The sequence below is a fragment of the Phalacrocorax carbo genome, chromosome 4 (assembly GCF_963921805.1).
Source record: "Phalacrocorax carbo chromosome 4, bPhaCar2.1, whole genome shotgun sequence".
NCBI lineage: Eukaryota > Metazoa > Chordata > Aves > Suliformes > Phalacrocoracidae > Phalacrocorax > Phalacrocorax carbo.
Window position 1 is genome coordinate 16,680,622 of NC_087516.1, and position 13,979 is coordinate 16,694,600.

Below are 13,979 nucleotides of genomic sequence, written 5' to 3' on the forward strand. Positions count from 1 at the left end.
ATTTCACTCATTTTCTTAAACAATGCTACACAAATGTGTCTATTGTGGTGCTTCCTCTGATCTGTTGATAGTTCCCACAACTGCTACTCCAGAAGGGTGGAGTCACTGGTGTCACTGAAGCAGCATTAGGCATTTGGTGCAGACTCTCTTGAATGCTAGTCAGCAGTATAAATACATGGTAACACAGCAGTTCCACTGCCTCTGACTCCAGAAACTGAGAAATAGGGAATACTATTTAAACAATAGTTTAAAATATGATAAAAGATTGATCCAGATGGGTGATATAATTTCATTTTAGGATTGGAAAACCAAGGAAAACCAGAAGGGAATTGAAAGTTTTAGATATCTATAATTTAAAACAAAAAGGCAACTCTTAATATTTAACACCAATAAAGTTGCAACTGAAGTGACGTGGCCTTTCTGTCTGTTATTTTTAATTACTTTCCTTTTTTATATAAATAATACACTTAGTTTCTCTTCCTGGTCTTTTAAAATATTTTAATATTTACATTTCTTTTTTATTCCATTCCCTTTATATTAGTTTTTACCTTTCTTTTTTTACTAATTAAAAAATTTTATTCTGCAAGTAGAAACTATTCCTGCTTTTCTACTTCTTGATCTTGTTTTAGTGTCCTTTATTCTTCTTATTTCAGTTCTCATTTTTTGAATATTTGAAACACCAACACAGCTCAGGCAATGCCTTCTTATTTAGACTATACAACTTTAATATTTGTTTTACAGAATGGAAGCTTAGAATGTAAGATATTTTCACGGAACTTTAGATTTCTGGATATTAATCACAGTGATCATCTGGTTACTCTATATGCTTATTTAAGGTTACATCAAAATGCTTATGACAGAGACAAAATACTAGATATTCTCCAGGTAAAACATTTTATAATGCAAAATATTATTATTTTAACATAGAAAGCTTTTTAATTGCAGTAACTGTACTCTACAAAGACCCTCCCCCTGCGTCTTAGCACTCAGAATAATTTTTCTATTTGTTTTGTAAACAGAGAAAAACAGAGAAAGAACACAAGATAGAAACAAGGGAAGAAAGTGGGAACAGTGTGCAGCTTCAGGGTACATACATCTTTATACAAAGAAACAAAAGAAAAGCAAGGTTCCCAAGCCACCCTGTTTTGAGGAGTCTCGGCTACAATGGCGCACCATTTTGTTTGACAAGAAACCCGCAGTAATTCTTCACATGTATTCTCTCACTAGTGTACTGGATGTTGTTGACAACTCTCAACAGACATGGACTATGTTGATAAGATTGTGGCACTATGACTAGGTAAGTTCATAAACATCAGACTAAGACAGTTCCACAGAGGATGCCTAGACCTTGGTGCCACAATTTCAAAACATTTTTTCAAAGTACAGCTATATTTCTACTCTTTTGTATGTTCCTCATGACTATATTTCCATGGGGCTTGGCTTCCCCTGTTTTTCTCCCATATCCAACAGCTTCAGCTACATACCTTCCTCAGGTACTTTGTCTTTGAAAGGGTGTTTAAGGATCAGCACTTTGTATGCATTCATCAATACTGAGAAAAAGAATCAGTAAGCAGCCCCTGTGTAAACCCTTAGTACTACACAGTCTGTGTATTGCCAGGAAACGTCAGCAACATCCTCCACCCAAAGGCTCGGTGGCTGGGTGGTAGACGAGAGCCACCAGGCTCTGCAGCAGTGTGCCTGTGTCTGCACTGCAGTGCCATTTGTGGTATCACACAGCCTACAAGACACCAGCCCCTTGACAAGACCACCAGCAACGAGCACAGCTCAAAGGACAAAATGACAAAAAAAACTCACAAAGAGGCAGCATTACACCATGCGTTATTTGCTATGGTAAAAACAAGTTTAAGGGGTATAAATAGCAAGCAGGACTCTTCTCTCTAGCATTGATGGAGCACTGAGGGGTGTTTTTTTTTAAAGTGCTCTTCAGATTTGGTGCATGAATTATCACCTCTAATAGCTGATAATTAAACCACTTCAGCAAAGCTGTGAAATAAAGAGGACTAGCAATAAAATCTCAGTCTCACCTGGCAATTATTTTGAAACTATGCTCCAAATAACCAGATAAATAAATCTGTCTACGTCACAGACAATTCTCTGCAGACTGACAATTCCATAAATAAACACACAACACACAGATGCTCACATCCATAGCCACATCTATATATATAAGCCTCAGTGAAATATGGAATAGGTCTTAAAATAAATCGCACAATCATGGAGAAGAATATGATAAAACTAGAGATGTACTCAATGACCTCTCTTGAACACTGTGTAGCCAGCTCAAGAACATAATACAAAAAGCTAGATAAAAAAAAAGACTTAATGAGCAGATATTTTTCATTTATGGAATCTGTAAAGCTATCCGGCAATTCTGCCCATTGTTCTGTTTTAGAAGTAAAACAAACTCTTCTAGGGACAAGTATTGATTTTACCATTAAAAGAAAACAACCCATTCATAAATATTAAGTGGTGATATTATCACTTTCCATGACTGCTTTCTTATAGACAACAAAAGAAACATAATCCACATCCAGGAAAACAATAAATAGCTTTGGCAGTTACAGGATCTTTTCATCCAACACATCTCTTAAATGGAAACCTGGAAGGACACTTTAGGAAGTTATCCCACTATGGGAAAAAGTAACAGCTCCCTATAAAAGACTGCACTGCCACAGACAAAATTCTACAGACCTAGAAGGGACAGTATTAAGTATTTCAAACCTTTTGATGTGATAAAAAAATGCCCTCTGTGTTTCTGGTCTTCTGAAAAAGAAGTTTTTGTGCTCTGTAGTTGAAGCATAAAACAAACAGACAAAAAAAAGCCTCATACAGTAGTGTGAAAACTTTTGTGTTCTTAACATTTAGGCTCTTGTAATAGAATTATGGGTTAGAGCTCAGAATTTGCCTGTATTCATCCTTCCTTAGAAATCAAGAGGTGTGAGTGAGAGTCCCTTTACATAAGAAAGTGAAATACTGTAAAATTCTTGATGGTTGACAGTGAAGTTGTAACAGGTAATTTGCAATCAGGTCCCAGGACCTCTTTCAATATTTTTACCCTCTTCTCACAATTATGAAATTTGCTTTATAATTTTAGTGTTCAAAACCTGTTGACTTTCAAAAACAGTTGTGAGTTTTGATATTTAAGGGTGTACCTGAATTATGCTTCCACCTCTTCTTTCCAAGTATGATTGATAACAGATTTTGCTTGTTTTTGCTTACACAAAAGATGTTATCTTCCTATAGCCACATAATCCAGGAACTGGAGCTGCAAGAAAAGCCCTAAGTGTGGAATCATGCAAAAAGAGGCAGTGAAAAAGAGGACACTAGGGCCACATGCAGGTGTAAATTAAGAGGGAGAGAAAGGTGTCCACTGTTAAAAACATGATATTCATAGTGCAGAAATATCTGAAAACACTTTTTGGGGTGGGGGAAACTTTATCATCAACCCTGAAAAAACTAGTCACTACAGAATTGGGAAGATGAAGTAGAATCAATCCTATGCAAAAGCTCAGTCCCAACTGCGTGACTCCATTTGTAGGGGAAGGGCATTTGGACCAGAATGAAACATTGATCTACTTTGCTTCCACATGGGACTGCCCTCTCTACTTGATGTTTTGCTACATAATTTTTCCATAGAAATACCTGAGATAATTTCTTTTTTCTAGTTATAGGCATACAAAGGTTGCCCCAAGGCAAATTGTAGTGGGGAGTAGAATTGAGAAAGGATGCAAAAAACATAGGAATGGCAATATGCATGGACAGACAGAGACATAAATTAGGATTACATTAGTTTCACTGATTTCTCTTGAGTTGTTCCTAATTTGCCCAGGAAGAAGAATATCAGGCCCAACAATTCATAGCTATTATTTGATTCAGAAATGTCAGTGCAGAAGGGAACAGTGCCAGTGAATAAAGTGTTTTCCCTAATGAATACATACATATCATTAGGATTGAACTCTTTATTTTATAATCAGTATAGTTACTAAAATTAAATATAAAACCAAATGCTGCAGATAAAGCCATCATCACTTATGATAGTCATGTTTCATGCAGTAGCTTTCATTATAGTGTAGGCAAGCAATGACTTTGTTTTTGCAGTACCAAAACCTCCCACTCTATAATCTACATCAGAATCAAGGAGAGAGAAGTTTTTAACATTTCTCCAGAGCTGACAAGGAAAGAACGGCAGCAAGAACAGCAAACAAAGAACATTTCAGTTTTGGAAAGCTTCTGCAAATTTTGATTTGTTACAAAAGACATGTTTCAGATAAGTCCTAGTGCATCTGGAAGAAGTTTTTGACTGGAAAAATAATATTCTTATAGAATTTGGATATATTTACACATGTTAAATCCAAAGTTGTAATTCAAGCATCTTCTTGTGAAGAGTGAAGAATGAAGAAAATGCAAGTTGTAAAGTTATGCAGCTTCTGAGGAATTTTTTGTCTCTGTGTGTAGGCTATGTCTGGGGGGTAGGCTGCAGCCTGTTCTCACTATATTACTTCTACAACTTTGGCACAAGAAGCAGTATATGGAAGACCCTCTGGTGTCATCCTTCAGTTGCTTTGTGGCAAGCAGTCTATTGTTATTTAACTCACTTTCTTCTTTATCAAATGCTCTATCCATTTCACAGATTAATGGGTTTTATACCCATATTATTATTTCATAATTCATGGCACTGTCTCATAAAATAACAACTCAAAATATAGAATAAAAGAGGGTAAGGCTAAAAAAAGGAGAAAAAGTACGGAAAGAAAGAAATGTTTCAAACAGGTCTACTGGTTTCTGTCCTGGTCTTAAAAGACCAAGCATACACAATGATGACAAAGTAACACTATAAAATAAGGTACATTAAAGAAATCCCTGAAGCAATTTATGCCAAGAAAATATGACCTCAGATAAGCTGTGCTAATACAAAAATTAACTGCACCAGTAAATTAGACAGAGATTGATAGGTTTTACAGATGGAGCAGTGAAAAGTGAGGTGGATAGTGAGAAGGCAAAGTCAGTCCTAAGCAGGCTGTGAGAAGTTGCAGATGGATCTCAAACACCGACCACCCAAATGGTTAAATATAAGATTAAATTCAGTGCCACTAAGTTCAGTGCATGTGAGAAAAACAATTTTAACTGCATGTATACTTCAAGAGCCTCTAAATTACCTAATAACCCTCAGGAAAGGGATTTTAGACTCATTGTGAATGCTCTCGGAAAATGTCAGCTCAGTGCCTAGTGATGGTCAAAAGAGCAAACAGCATCATCTGAATTGTCAGGATAGGAATAGAGAGTAGAAAATATTATGCCACTGTAGAAATCATTGGTGCACCCATTTCTTGAATCCTATGTGCAGTTTTGATCCCACTATTACAAAAATGATAGAGTAGAGCTAGAAAAGGTGCAGAAAATGGCAATAAAAATCAGATTATTGAATGGCTTTTTTGGGAACAGAGACTAAATAAGCTATGACTTTTCAAGCAATGAGCAAGGGGAAATACAATAGAGGTCTATAAAATCAGGTTTGCCAGAGAGAATTTGCAGGGACAACATATATTGGCAACATGTGCCGCGGGTCATACAAAAATATTATTAGACAGCAGGCTTAAACCTAACAAAAGGAAGTACCTTTTCAAACAAGACTTAAATTGTAAAGCTCATGGCCATAGGAAGTTCTGAAAGCCAAAAATATAAATTGGTGAGGGATTAGATTGGGCTTTAAATGCAGCAGTATGGGTGTGACCTCCAACTAAGACAGTCCCCAGGCTGCTGATTGCTGGGAAGCAGGAAGGCAAGGCTGAAGAGCATAATTTCCTTTTAAGATCAGAATATTCAGAGGGTGATATTTTCCTTTCTGGCTTGTGAACAATAAAAAGTGTTACTATGCATTTGCATTCTCTCTCTGGATATGCCACCTATTAAAATATTCCTGTTCCTTTTAAGGCAGATAAGCTAAATATCTGGTTCTTTAGTTCTTTTTCATGCTGAAACCTCCTTGTGCTACTGCCTCTCACAGAAACAGGGATACAGGAGTAAATGGACCCTTTGGTTCTTCAGTTCTTGCTAAATCTCTAGTAAAACAAGGCTCAAAGAATCACAGCTCCCTTATTTGCTTTTAAACAAACACCGAAGGAAAAGTAACACCACAGTGCATCAAAGAACAACTTTCTTGAAGTGTGTAAAATTTTTCCTCCTTGTCATGTCAGCTTCACCATTTTTTATGACTTACAGACGCTTTCTATCAGTCACAGAAAACACATCTGAATTGTGTAACTCAAAATGTTCTGGCATTATAAAGCAGATAAGTCTAAACTCAAGAGCTAGAGAAAAGGACAGCAAAAAAAGTATAATATTTTCCTGAATGGTATCATCAGGTATTTTTACTTCAAAGACCCTGTAATGTCTTGGTTTTGCCTGACATAAAGTTGCATAGCCAGAAATACCCTCAGAAATGGTGTCAGAAAACAATTTTTTTTTAGCTTTCCTGTGACCAAAAGAACAAAAACTTTCTTATGATCTAATGGATCCTAGCTGTACTTCTGCAATAAATACATCCTACTAGCTATCTGCTGTAGGTTGAGTTCACCAGATTTAAGATCTTATTGTACTTTTTCAAGTCCAGCAGCTATAGACTGGACACAAACCCAGCTAAGTATCCTGCGCATAGCAAGTCTGGAGAGCTCATTAGGCAAAGCTTGCAGGGAAACTGTTGGAATGAGGCAGAACTGACTGAAAAGTGATTTATTTTTGGCTGTGGTTGGAAAGCAGCCTCTTTTATAGCAGTCAAAGCAGTTGCTTACACAGGTCCACATGTAAATAAATTGTGTTAACTTAGGAAAATCTGTACTCAAATGCTGTTATACTTAGAAGCAATCTTTATATTTTAAAGTTGTTTTATTATCCAATAATCAGCAAGGAACCACATTTTTTTCTTTTGTTCCATTTTCCTCTAAATACAGCTTGCAGAGGTAGCGGTACTGAGCAAGTGATAGTCAAGATGAACATTAAATTTCTGGAGAAATGCTGGATCAGCTGTAGATTTCATCCATATCTGCCTGTGGAGAGCTGAATGGGAAAGGTGCTACCCTTTTGAGTGCAGTTCAGTGTTGGACTGGACGTTTGAGCCCTGGAGTGTCTCACTACTTCTGTCCCACTGGAACCTCATGGGATGATCCATACCTCCAAGTTTATATGTCTGTGGTTTGCACAGCTGTATCTGAGCAACTCTGCGTATTTAAAGCAAAGGAACAGACACTTGAGGGCACAATTAATGTTACACATTTTAGTTGTTTATCTGATTTTGAGAAGAATTATGATCTAAAAGCAGCTACTTATTTCTACTGACTTGAAAGGAAGTTTAGATGACTTGCTTAGGTATAGCCATCTGTGGTGTAGTGCCTACAGTTAGGTGAGATGAATCCCCCAAATTTCTCTTGCTTGGTTTCCTGCCAAGGCTACAGCTACCAAATCCCTACTTCAGTATCCTTTGTCCATATTCTCTTCCCTGGGTGAAGCTGAAGTCTCCCAGACCTGTTTCTACTGTCTGCCTTGCTCATGAGATACAAAACCTCAACGGTTATGTCCCTATTTTCACTCTTAGTTTCACAGATGTTAAGCTGTAATCTTCACCTGCTTGTCTGAACTCAGTTACATTAGATTTATTCTAGTTGTACTGGTTCCTTCATATGCTTTCTAGGTGGCTGTGTATGCCAATAAAAGAGACAACAGCATGCCCTGTAATCTCTCCCATTCCCCAGGGGGGCTGGTTAGCCAGGGTCTGCTTTTTGCTTTCCTCAGAGCACAATTCTTCTGTCCTTAGTCATGGACACAGCCCCAGTAGTGTCCAGGAGAATTACTCCCTTGAGTTAATACTGCTGAACCCCTGTTTCACTTCTCTTTAATCACGCTAATCTTCATCTTTTATTCACTAACTGATAACAATGGAATAGCAGGCTCTGCCTTACGTTCATCTAAATCTTAGGCAATGATATGCAATCCATTTAGAAATTCTAAAGAAGATAGAAGATTTAACTGCTTATTAGTGATGCCATAGGTGAGTCACAAATCAGTAAAGAAAAATCTGGTAGGCAAAGCATAGGGTTTGTTTTGTTCGGTTTTTTTTTTTTTTTTTCCATTGTCATATTTTTCTGGCTTGGAAGTAATTTCTTGTCCTGCTTTGTACAATACTGAAAGTAAAAGTGATCTCCAGACACCACAGCGTTTCACTGGGTGGCAGAAACAAATAGGCTGATTTTTAAACTACTGCTATGGCTATTCTGATGGTTTGTCAGGAAGCCAATACTATTCAACACCTATATGACTGATTATACCTCAATCCCTCACCAGACAACCAAACAGATGTCACCACCAAGGATGCCTAGTGGCTGCTGAATAACATTTCTGCTGCAGTGACACGGCCTCAATCAGGAGGAGAGGGGATTTTGTCAGGACAGTAATTACTTCTTACTGATATGAAATCTGGATGCTGAAAACAGTGAGGCTCCTAAACAGTGTGGTAGAGGGAACAAATTTTAAAAGAATAGAGGTATCCAACCTTACCTACAAATGGTGAATATGAGTCTAGCAACAAATATTTTGCAGAACTAGGCTGAACTTGATTTGAACAAATATCTTCTCAAAGTGCTGGGGGTGACAAATACTGTATTCTTGACTGCACTAACACATTATTCAGTCAACACAACACATTCAAGTGAAGAAATGCTCTTTGGTTTGAGCTGATATGCAGGAATGCTACCAAGACTCAGGCATGGCATTCGAATATATCTCTAGTGTGTTTTGCATAAACCATTTCTAAGGAAAAAAAAAAAAGCTTCTGAAATATGAAATTTACACTAAAACCAATGATTATGTTGATGGTTCCATGACTTATTGCAGAATTAGAACAGTAACCTGTGTGTTTTCCCACCTCCTTGAAATGCACTATGATAAACATGCTGAGTTACTGTTAATGATAGTGATATGTAGTCTGTTCACACAAGAAGAAATATATTCCAGATATGCATTCATCACAGCTTTAGTAAGCTCTGGAAATAAAACAGCATTCTTACCTCTATGTAGTCAGGTTTCTTGCTAGAGACAAGAGCAGCATTTTAACTATCTGCTGAGTCTCTACTTCATTTCACTGTATTGCAGTGAAACCTCTTTTTCTCTGTCCGACCTAGCATGGATTTTTGTTTCCTGGGGATGTTTTTCTTCATTTTTAGCCTCTCAGTAAACTCAATATGGACAACAGTTAAATGTGTAAGGTTTATTTATTTAGTTAGTATTTTGGCTAACTCCCAGGTAGCTCTTAAAGAGTAAGTTTTACTACTCCATTTATACTCAGAACACCTATTATTATTTACAAGGATTTGGGCTAGAGCTATTTAATGTGAATGCCTAAAACATCATGTATAAATCCACACTAAGCCCCCCCCATATAGAGACTGACTCAGAGGAGGGAAACTTCCTGCGAAGACAAAGGTTGTGATCAAACCCTGTCCATAGGAGTAAGCACATGAACTCCCTTCAACTACACTGGAGTCACTTAACCAAACTTACACCAAATATCTGTGGCAGAACATGAAACCAACATTTCAAGACTTAGAAATTCCTGATTCCTGTGCTATGCTTTGTAGAACAACAGATCTTTTTGTTTTGTTTTGTTTGTTTTTGTTAATATTTTTCATATGTATTGCAATGCTTAAACAGAAAATGGTCCCTCAAGGTATCGGGTATATCTGCAGAGAATCCCTGACAGTTCTGTATTGTTGAAGAAACCTGCCTCTATATAGCATGAAGACCGTTGTTGCTCTGGGCCCCTCTGCTGCCTGTGCAGCACTTTGGGCACCCTTGCAAGGTCGGGTGCTCTGTCTGAGCCAGGGTGACAGGAGCTGGTGGCCAAGCAAGGAGCAGGAGCCTCCAATGCAACCAGACACTGGGAAAACCACAGACTGCTGGAGCCTCAGGTCCTCTCTATGAAACCACTAGATCTACTTTCTGTGGTCTTTCTGGGATTGCTTGCATCATGGAGAGGTCAGGCCATGGGTTGGTCTCTTTCCCTCCAGTTGCTCCTGAGCTGTGATAGATATTTCTGTAGGCAACCCCTGCCCACTCTATTTTATATTCACACCAACCACAGCATTTTGTCTACCTCTATTGCAGGAAAATAGAGAAATGTGCCCTTGAAAACTAGGCTCTGAATAGGACCAGATATCTTTTTAGGAGAGCTTTGTACCTCAAAAAGGCTGAAGGATCAAGAAACTGAGACAAGGGAAAAGAAGGTCTGAACCAGACTGTCTAAGGGCTGTTTTATCTTAGTCTTGACTTAAACTGACTGCACGAGTTGTACGGAGTTGTTTGATGAATCAGATACTTAAACCAAGCCAACTGAAAGGACCTAAAGAGGCTATGTGCAGGAGACATTGCCAAATTCCACACATACAGCAATGTGCAAAGTTAAGAGGCCAAGTGTTTCTTCAGAAAAAAACATAGACAATTTGTAGAAAATACACAGCCTAAAGCCGATCTGTGACACATGCTAGGCATGAATATTTTGTTTGGCTAGCACAGAGCAAACCTACAGCTATCTAATTGCAGATCTCTCAGCTCATGCACACTGATTAAGAACCAGACAGCAATAAGACAGGGGCCAAAGACTGGTCTTTCAGCTAATTCTTGAAAGGTCACATGCCTTCTTGTTAGACTTGCATGATCCCTGATTGTGTGATGCAAAGGAGCAAGGAGCATCTTCCAGTTTAGATTGTATGTCCAGGCACACAAATAGCACAAGCATTGAACTATGACTGTGACAACAGGGGAGGCTGAGTCCAGCTTTTACCTCCTTGCTGTAGGCCCAAGGGAATGTGTCATTACCTTTTCCAGATTTTTTTAAGGGTTTAACAGCTCCTCCTCAAGTCTCTTGGGAGCATAACCTGCCACCCTGTTCTGAAGGTCTCCAGCAGGTCCCAGAGAGGTGTCCCACCAGGTCACCCTCAGGCATATGTCAGTGTGGGGCTGGCTACAAATGCTGAGGTGTTGGGAAAGGAAGGTCCACACAACTTTGGGATCATCAGTGTCTAGAGGCCACAACTTTGTCTGCTAGTAGGTGTGCAGCAGTCATTGTAGTCTTGGATATATAACCAACATACCATGCCACCAGAGTTTATTTTGCACTAACTGTAGATTTACGGTCATAGACATACTTCAGTAAATATCTATTTACACCTAGTAAATATCTATTTCAATAACATCTGCAGCAGATTTCTAGAGTGAATGTCATTAAGATAGCTGTGAATCAGTGAATCAGAGTTTTTACTGCTTCTCCTACAAACCTAGTAATGAAAAACATCTTTACTGATACCAGCACAGCAATGCTGTTGAAGAGTTGATAATAAACTTTTAGTCTTTATGTGCCAATAAAGAAATTATAACTTGATAGGGAGGAGAAAGTAGTCAGTAGGCATTACTTAAAATTAGAAGCTGCATCTCCAGAAGACCTTTTCACTCTGTGAGCAGAACTATTTTAGGCTTTATACAACACTATTTAAGAGCTGTAAGGGAGAGGCTTAGCCCAAAACAGCCCATTTTAAGACCTGGGGGGTAAAAACCAATTCAAATTGTGAATTGGTCTTAAGGGCTTTGCAACCTGGGTAAGAATCTCATACACCCTTTGAGATCTGTTGGTAAGGCTCCCTCCTGAGCTTAATCTCAAATCTCTGGTGCAAAAACACTGAAAAGGACATGCTGATTTTCTGATGGTTCTGAGGCCAAAGAAAAAGAGGCACCCCTTAAACATTTGTCTGTATTCCATGTGAGGCTTTTGCAGCCCAGGACAGGACCTAGGGTATGACCAGGGAAGAAATGTAGTTTAGTGAAGAACCTCGTTACAGTACTGTATAACTGTGCATCATAATATGTCTTCATATGAAGTAAACTTGTGCTTTTTCAGAGTACGTAATAATTTTACTGTAGATTAAGGAAAACAATGGTCCTTCTGCAAGGAAGACCTGAAATCTTGAGCAGCAACAGAACTGTTATCCCTGCAGACAGCAGTACACTAATGTGTACAGTGAAAATTGCAGTTACCTAGCTGATGGAGCTAAAACCTCACATGTTGTTAACTGGTTTGACTTAAATCCCAGTTTAGACAGTTTCCAAGAAAGAACATAAAAATTATGGCTCAAGGATTTCCATTCCTTGTGTTCTGAAAAAAAAATCTCCTTCTGGTGTTTACCAAAAATAAAATCAATAATTCAAAGCAGGTATTTCCAGTAGAGGCAGAAGAATACAGATGTCATCATAAAAGGTGCTGTTAAAATGTCATCTGACTAAACATAAGTCTTTGTTCAAAAAAGTTCATTTAAACTGAAATAGGTGCTGGGCAGAGCATTAGGATCAAGGCAGAGGAAGTTTCAAATTTCCTGATGGTTCTTCTTTTTTGATGAAGTTACAAAGATGATACACATCTAAAGAACAAGAAATTCAAGGTATTTTAAGGAATTAAAAGAACGTTTGTGGTACAAATCAGGATGACATAATCTCCGAAAGCTTTGCTTTGCCTGACTTGTAGACCAAGCAGTTAAAATGTGTCCCAATGAACTGAGGAGGCTGTTGTTACTATTCGTTATTATTTGCTCAGTGCTGACAGGGCATTCTTGACTGTGCATGACACAAAGACGGCCTCTTTCCTACAGAGTAGAGGGAGCTTGTAAGATGCACATCTGTAATGTATAATTGATACTCATACACTGTTATTAACTCTGTTCTTATGGGGTTTGCATACAATGGAGAGTTATTACAAGGGCTTTGAAAGAGAAGTCGTGGGTAATTTGGCAAACTCTGAATGGGTTTTTGGCTTCCTGCATGTTTTCCATGCAAATATTCCATGTCCATGTCTAGCCTTCTTTCCTCATTAATCTAATTTCTTTCTGATTGTTCTTTGCCCCACAGTTTAAAAAAAGAGATATTTAAGATTAGTTCCATCTCATCACAAAGAAACTACAAAAATGTTCCACAACACCCATAAAATAAGAAGTCCTATTTTTTAAAAAAAATAGCCTTACAAAGCTGCTGAAACTTCCCAGCTTCATTTTTTTCATGGAGCCACTGTTTAATTTACAGTAAGTTGAGAGGCAGGAGGGATGATAAAGTTAAGCTCATGCTGTTGAGAACAATTATCCTGGCCCAGAGACATATGTAGCCCCAGAAGGTTGAACAGACCACCATAGCTTAAAGGCACTAAGATAAAAGGGCACATGCTGCGTGGGCCCAGTGGGAGCAAGGCCACAGCCTGCAAACAGAGCCCACTCGGCTTTCATTTGATTTGTGTGTGTCTCTCTCTTCCTCTCTCTCTTTTTTTTTTTTTTTAATTTTGATTTATTTAATAAGAACCTGGTGCATTCATTGGAAAGTAAAAGAGAATGGTAGCTGGGCCAGTGTGACAATATCAATCTAGCATTTGCTACAGACAGAAATAGCTAGACTAAGAATCATGGCAGCGTCTCTTTCTAAAAGACTGAAGACACTCAAGCAAGATGTGAAGTAAAATAGATGAAGTTAGGGGACATTTAGATTCTGCACCAACAGAATAGCAGCAACTATTCTTTTTTTCCCATCTCATTAATCATGCTGGTTAATTGTTGGGATAATGATTTCACAAGTTCATGTACTACACAAAAGGATTATCCTCAAATTGTACATAGCACCTGGCATTTACTTCTACTTGTGCCAGTACCTCTGCATTAAAATGTGAGGATGTTTTTAATTTTCCTTTTTCTGTTGTCCAATTTTTCTGGAAAAATTAATTGTGTGTTGTTCTCAAGGATGGAAATAAATAAAGAGAGAAAACTTCAGATTTTAATTAATAAAGAAGATCACATCTTTTTAAAAGCAAAACAGTAGGAGATAAAGACAGAAAAAAAAAAGAAAACAGTTACATAGTTTATGTGGCTAAGTGATACCTCTAAAAA